We start from the raw sequence: 7138 nt of genomic DNA on the forward strand, positions 1-7138 counted from the left end.
ATGATTCTCGCTTCGGGTGCGAGAGGTCGTGAGTTCGATTCTCGCAACACCCCAACATTTTTCTCATTTAGACAGATGGAGAGGTTATTTTCATAATCTTTTCAATGAAGGACATGAAAGGAGTGCTTCTTTAGGGGAGTTGAGTAACTCAGAAGAGTGTAGAAACTACTCCTTTTATCGTCGAATCCGGAAGGAAGAAGTGGTTGTAGCTTTGAAGAAGATGAAGCATAGAAAAGCAATAGGCCCAGACGATATACCAATCGAAGTGTGGAAAGTTTTGGGAGAGACAGGTATAACATGGCTCACTGACCTTTTCAATAGGATTTTGAAAACGAAAAAGATGCCAAATGAGTGGCGAACGAGCACTTTGGTGCCTATCTACAAGAATAAGGGCGACGTACAAAATTGCATGAACTATAGGGGTATTAAGCTAATGAGTCATACAATGAAGCTCTGGGAGAGAGTCATTGAGCATAGATTGAGGCAAGAGACACGGGTTTCGGACAACCAATTCGGGTTCATGCCAGGGCGCTAAACCATGGAGGCAATCTATCTCTTACGAAGATTGATGAAAAGATATAGAGATGGGAAAAAGGATTTACACATGGTCTTTATAGATTTGGAAAAAGCGTATGATAGGGTCCCAAGAGACATTCTTTGGAGGATTTTAGAGAAGAAATGAGTACGAGTAGCATATATCCAAGCTATAAAGGATATGTATGAAGGAGCAAAGACTGCTGTAAGAACTCATGAAGGACAAACCGAAAGCTTTCCCATAACTGTAGGATTACATCAAGGCTCATCCTTAAGTCCTTACCTTTTTGCGTTGGTAATGGATGAGTTAACAGGACATATTCAAGATGATATTCCTTGGTGTATGCTTTTCGCAGACGATATAGTGTTGATAGATGAAACTCAGGAAGGGGTAAATGCAAAGCTTAACCTTTGGAGAGAAGTGTTGGAATCTAAAGGTCTTCGCCTAAGCCGATCAAAGACAGAATATATGGAGTGCAAGTTCAGTGCAAATGGAGGCTAAAACGAGTTAGGGGTGAGGATCGGAGATCAAGAAATACCAAAGAGCGACCGTTTTCGTTACCTAGGATCTATCTTGCAAAAGAACGGAGAATTAGATGGAGATCTCAACCATAGAATACAAGCTGGATGGATGAAGTGGAAGAGTGCATCCGGCGTGTTGTGTGACCGCCGTATGCCACTGAAGCTCAAGGGAAAATTTTATAGGACGGCAATAAGGCCGGCGATGCTGTATGGCACAGAATGTTGGGCGGTGAAACATCAACACGTACACAAAATGGGTGTAGCGGAGATGAGGATGCTTCGTTGGATGTGTGGGCACACGAGAAAGGATAAGATTAGGAATGAGGATATCCGGGGTAAAGTAGGAGTAGCCGAAATTGAAGGAAAGATGAGAGAAAATCGGTTACGGTGGTTTGGACATGTGCAAAGAAGGCCTACTGACGCTCCGATTAGAAGATGCGACTATGGGACAGAGGTTCAGGGCCGAAGGGGTAGAGGAAGACCTAGGAAAACTTTGGAAGAGACTCTAAGAAAAGACTTAGAGTACTTGGATCTAACGAAGGACATGACACAGGATCGAGCACAATGGCGTTCTAAGATTCATATAGCCGATCCCACTCAGTGACTTGGATTTTCCAAGTCTCAAACCAAGAAGTTTTCCTCACTCGGGAAATTAAGGGAACACTACCCCAACCTACATGCTCCACTCAGAAAGCTTCAACATACAAGCTTCAACAAAAGAAAATTCAAAGAACTTAGCGAAGAAGGCTTTGGTGTATTTAACACAATACGTTGAAATGAAGGAAAGCTTATTTATTGATATCCCCGATAAGCTACAAATATGTACATATACATGAGTCAAAATAAACACACAAGAGGGAGCCTTCACAAAGGTTGCTTAGGAGAAGTCTCAGCAGTCGGTAGAGCCCCAGAAAGAGAAGGCACCGGAGGGGGATCATTTGGAGCCTCAGTACTGGACAGAACCCTATGATGAGGAGGCATCAGAGGTTGATCATTTGGAGCTTCATTACGCGGTACAGCCCCAGAAGACGAAGGCAATAAATGCCTTTGGAACAAACCCACAAATCTCTGATGATCAAGTAAAACCTGACCATCAGTTTCCTTCATCTGGTCAAGCTTCCTCTTCATGTTTGTAGCATAGTCATGTGCGAGCCGGTGCAACTGTTTATTCTCATGCTTGAGCCCTCTAATCTCCTGTTTGAGACTCATCACTTCAGCCGCCAATGATTCAACTTGGCGGGTTCGAGCAAATAGGCGTTGGGCCATATTAGACACATAACCTGCACACTGAACACTGAGAGCCAGCGAATCCTTAACAGCTAACTCATCAGACCGTTTGGAAAGTAGTCTGTTATCTTTGGGAGTGAGAAGGTTCCTGGCCACCACCGCAGCGGTCATATCATTCTTCATCACGGAATCCCCAACGGTAAGAGGACCAGTTGGGGAGACGAAGGATGGGCGCCATATGTTGTCTGGAGAAGGCGGGGCTGCCTCTTCAACAAGGTTCAAGTCAAAACGACGGTCGGAGGGGCCAGACATTTTCAAAGGTGTTGAAGAGAGAAGAGGTCGGACAAATCAAGATCTTAGAAGTGCAAGAATGAAGCTTCTACTGGTGGAGATTCAAGTGTGCTTTGGAACTTAATGCCAGCCTCTATAAAAATCTGCACTCGACGGAGCTTCAGAAATCAAAGAGGCGCCTGCTCAGAAATCGAAGAGGCGTTTGCTTTCTCAAAAGTTGGGCTGCTTAGAGATCACGAGGGTTGATCTCAGAAATCGAAGAGCCGTTTGCTTTCTCAAAAGTTGGGCTGCTCAAAGACCACGAAGGCCGATCTCAGAAATCGAAGAGGCGCTCGCTTTCTCAAAAGCTGGGCTCCCTAGAGACCACGAGGGCCGATCTCAGAAATCGAAGAGGCACCTACTTTTCCAGCCTTGTCAGCACCTGTCACACGCACACTCAGCTTTGCGGAAATTATGGACATTCTGTCAAAGACTTCTGGGGAAGTAGAAAACACATGAATCTTACTGTTCAATCACCCACTTCCCACATGCAACAATAGCTCATGGGTACCACAGATAACTTTGCCAAAGTTCTCTGCCAAAGTTGAGCACGTGAAGCTTGCAGCTCCCACTACATCGCTCTGACCAAGAAGGGTAAAAGAATAGCAAAGAAACAGCACTAACAAAGTTTAGACCCATAAATTTTGAAGGTCTAGCTACCATATTATTACCCACAAGGGTAAAGGAACAGTACCACTGCTGGATAATTGGAAAGTCCATGTATGTCAACCTCTGTGCTTCGTGGCAAGGTAGACTAGCAAACATGCCCAACCTTTACTCACATTCGAGAAAACACTCCCAATAAGATTGCTTGCTCCAAAATCGAAGAGGCACCGTCCTCCGAATCTAAAGAGCCAGACTCCCAACATGACTACTTTCTTAAAAATCGAAGAGAGGGTAAAGGAACAGTACCATTGCTGGATAATTGGAAAGTCCCTGTGTGTCAACCTCTGTGCTTCGTGGCAAGGTAGACTAGCAAACATGCCCAACCTTTACTCACATTCGAGAAAACACTCCCAACAAGATTGCTTGCTCCAAAATCGAAGAGGCACCGCCCTCCGAATCTCGAGAGCCACTCTCCCAACATGATTACTTTCTCAAAAATCGAAGAGACACTGCTCCCCGAATCTCGAGAGCCAGACCCCCAGCATGATTGCTTTCTCAAAAATCGGTGAGGCACCGTTCTCCGAATCAATCGAAGAGGCGCTCGCTTTCTCAAAAGCTGGGCTGCTCAGAGACCACGAGGGCCGATCTCAGAAATCGAAGAGGCACCTACTTTTCTAGCCTTGTCAGCACCTGTCACACGCACACTCAGCTTTGCAGAAATTATGGGCATTTTGTCGAAGACTTCTGGTGAAGTAGAAAGCACATGAATCTTACTGTTCAATCACCCACTTCTCACACGCAACAATAACTCATGGGTACCACAGATCACTTTGCCAAAGTTCTCTGCCAAAGTTGAGCACGTGAAGCTTGCAGCTCCCACTACATCGCTCTGACCAAGAAAGGTAAAAGAATAGCAAAGAAACAACACTAACAAAGTTTAGACACATAAATTTTGAAGGTCTAGCTACCATATTATTACCCACAAGGGTAAAGGAACAGTACCACTGCTGGATAATTGGAAAGTCCCTGTGTGTCAACCTCTGTGCTTCGTGGCAAGGTAGACTAGTAAACATGCCCAACCTTTACTCACATTCGAGAAAACAGTCCCAACAAGATTGCTTGCTCCAAAATCGAAGAGGCACCGTCCTCCGAATCTCGAGAGCCAGACTCCCAACATGACTACTTTCTCAAAATCGAAGAGAGGGTAAAGGAACAGTACCATTGCTGGATAATTGGAAAGTCCCTGTGTGTCAACCTTTGTGCTTCGTGGCAAGGTAGACTAGCAAACATGTCCAACCTTTACTCACATTCGAGACAACACTCCCAACAAGATTGCTTGCTCCAAAATCGAAGAGGCACCGCCTTTCGAATCTCGAGAGCCAGACTCCCAACATGATTACTTCCTCAAAAATCGAAGAGACACTGCTCTCCGAATCTCGAGAGTCAGACCCCCAGCATGATTGCTTTCTCAAAAATCGAAGAGGCATCGTTCTCCGAATCTCGAGAGCCAGATACCACAGACCACTTTTTCAAAGTGCTATGACAGAGTTAAAACATGTGAAACTGGCAGCTCCCACTACCGTGCTATGACCAAGCAGGGTAAAGGAATAGCATTACTACTTGTTGTTAGGGAGACTCCTATATATGTCGACCTCCATCCCCAACGGACAGGCAGACCTGCAAAAATGCTCAACCCTTCATCATATCTGAGAGGGCACTCCCAACAAAGCCTTTCGAAATATTCAGCTTTCTTTCCCCCCGATAATACCTCTGCAAACAAGCTATACTAGAGCAAGAATATCTCATATCATCAGGGTTAAAAGCAAGAGTATCCCATATCATGCTTTTTCCCTGTTTTTTCTTTTGGCCTTGTTTTTACCTGCAAGACAAGGAGAAAGAGAGCAATCAGTCAGTACTTGGAATCAAGCTTCCAGCCAGGAACTGACTGCCTGGAACCCCTTACCTGATTACTTACCTGACATTGCTCTCGAGTACTCATCTTCATCATCTTATGTTTCCAGGGAAGATTCCGCATCTGCTTGAGGAACAGATAGGGCAAGTGCGAAGGATACAAGGAAGTATGTGGAGACAAGCGTAACAGCACACGTGCCGATACATCCATTACTCTGTCAAAAGCAAAAGTATCCCATATCAGCAGGGTGGAACGTACTCTAGATTTGATGGACTTGTTTTGACCCTCAAATTCTTCAGTCGGCCTTATACTCTGGAGGAAACCAGAAAACCCTCCAGCTCAGTTCAAGAATAAGCCTGTGGAAAGTTACTTCTTCAAAAGCAAAAGTATCTCATATCATCTCTTCTCATTTTTCTTCTCTTTATCCTTCATGCTGTTGCAAGATGGGGAGAAGGTGAACAATCAGTCGGAGCTCTGATTGCTTACCTTGTCTGTCACCTCTTTCAGCAGACCCCCTAGCTCGGCGACTTGGGGGACTCCTACTACATGGTTTGTATCGCGCTTGACCAAGCCTGAAACTACAAGTAAGCTTCAAGTGAAATTGATACATTACCTTGTGCATCTCCACCAGTTAAAGATACCACCCCTGGATGGAGGAAGAGTACTTCCAGAGAAGATGCCACATCTACCTATGAGACAGATAAGGCAAGTCAAGACGACACCACACTCCGATACTTAGAAGTTTCGTGATTACGAGATCATTATCCCACAATATTTCCTAATGTCATTTGTACTAAATCATTCACTCGTACTCACTAAAGGAGAGCTTGAACCTATGTACTTGTGTAAACCCTTCACAATTAATGAGAACTCTTCTATTCCGTGGGCGTAGCCAATCTGGGTGAACCACGTACATCTTGTGTTTGCTTTCCTATCTCTATCCATTTATATACTTATCCACACTAATGACCGGAGCAATCTAGCGAAGATCACAAAAAGCGACCGTTTTCGTTACCTAGGATCTATCTTGCAAGAGAACGGAGAATTAGATGGAGATCTCAACCATAGAATACGAGCTGGATGGAAAGAGTGCATCCGGCGTGTTGTGTGACCGTCGTAGGCCACTGAAGCTCAAGGGAAAATTTTATAGGACGGCAATAAGGCCAGCGATGTTGTATGGCAGAGAATGTTGGGTGGTGAAGCATCAACACGTACACAAAATGGGTGTAGCGGAGATGAGGATGCTTCGTGGGATGTGTGGGCACACGAGAAAGGATAAGATTGGGAATGAGGATATCCGAGGTAAAGTAGGAGTAGCCGAAATTGTAGGAAAGATGAGAGAAAATCGGCTCTGGTGATTTGGACATGTGCAAAGAAGGCCGACTGACGCTCCGGTTCGAAGATGTGACTACGGGACAGAGGTTCAGGGCCGAAGGGGTAGAGGAAGACCTAGGAAAACTTTGGAAGAGACTCTAAGAAAAGACTTAGAGTACTTGGATCTAACGGAGGGCATGACACAAAACCGAGCGCAATGGCGTTCTAGGATTCATATAGCCGACCCCACTTAGTGGGAAAAGGCTTTGTTGTTGTTGTTGTTGTTATTAATATTTCATTTTAATCAGTTTAACAATTAAAATTTAAAATCTATAAATTATGATCAATTGAGATGGGGATTCATTACTTTAACATATGGTCCTTGGGAACATACAAAAAATGTACTATAATCTTTAGTGAGTTGACAGGTTTTGGAAACTAGATGTATCTTTGTGTGCCTGGGTGAGAAAAAAAATCTAGAGAGACCAAGAAGTAGCAGCTGGATCATGATAACAATAATGTTGTTGCACCCTACGTGTGCAAAGGAATGGTTGGGACAAAATATTGTTGGCACGTCAAAGTTCAATGTTTTTGCATTTTCTTAAGGGCTATGCTATCCACACATCCACGATTATTAATTATAGGGGTATGCTATCCACACATCTTTTTTACTTCTCACACACCCCTTGTTAA

General features: G+C 44.3%; 1 long non-coding RNA gene across 1 annotated transcript; it reads left to right on the forward strand.

The window, feature by feature from the left end:
• The first annotated feature begins 3148 nt into the window (after positions 1 to 3148).
• Positions 3149 to 6044, forward strand: LOC126602114 (uncharacterized). The gene is made up of 2 exons (XR_007615983.1): positions 3149 to 3263; positions 4178 to 6044. It is a non-coding gene; the product is annotated as an uncharacterized LOC126602114 (long non-coding RNA).
• Positions 6045 to 7138: the final 1094 nt, after the last annotated feature.

The sequence above is a fragment of the Malus sylvestris genome, chromosome 15 (assembly GCF_916048215.2).
Source record: "Malus sylvestris chromosome 15, drMalSylv7.2, whole genome shotgun sequence".
Taxonomy (NCBI): Eukaryota; Viridiplantae; Streptophyta; class Magnoliopsida; order Rosales; family Rosaceae; genus Malus; species Malus sylvestris.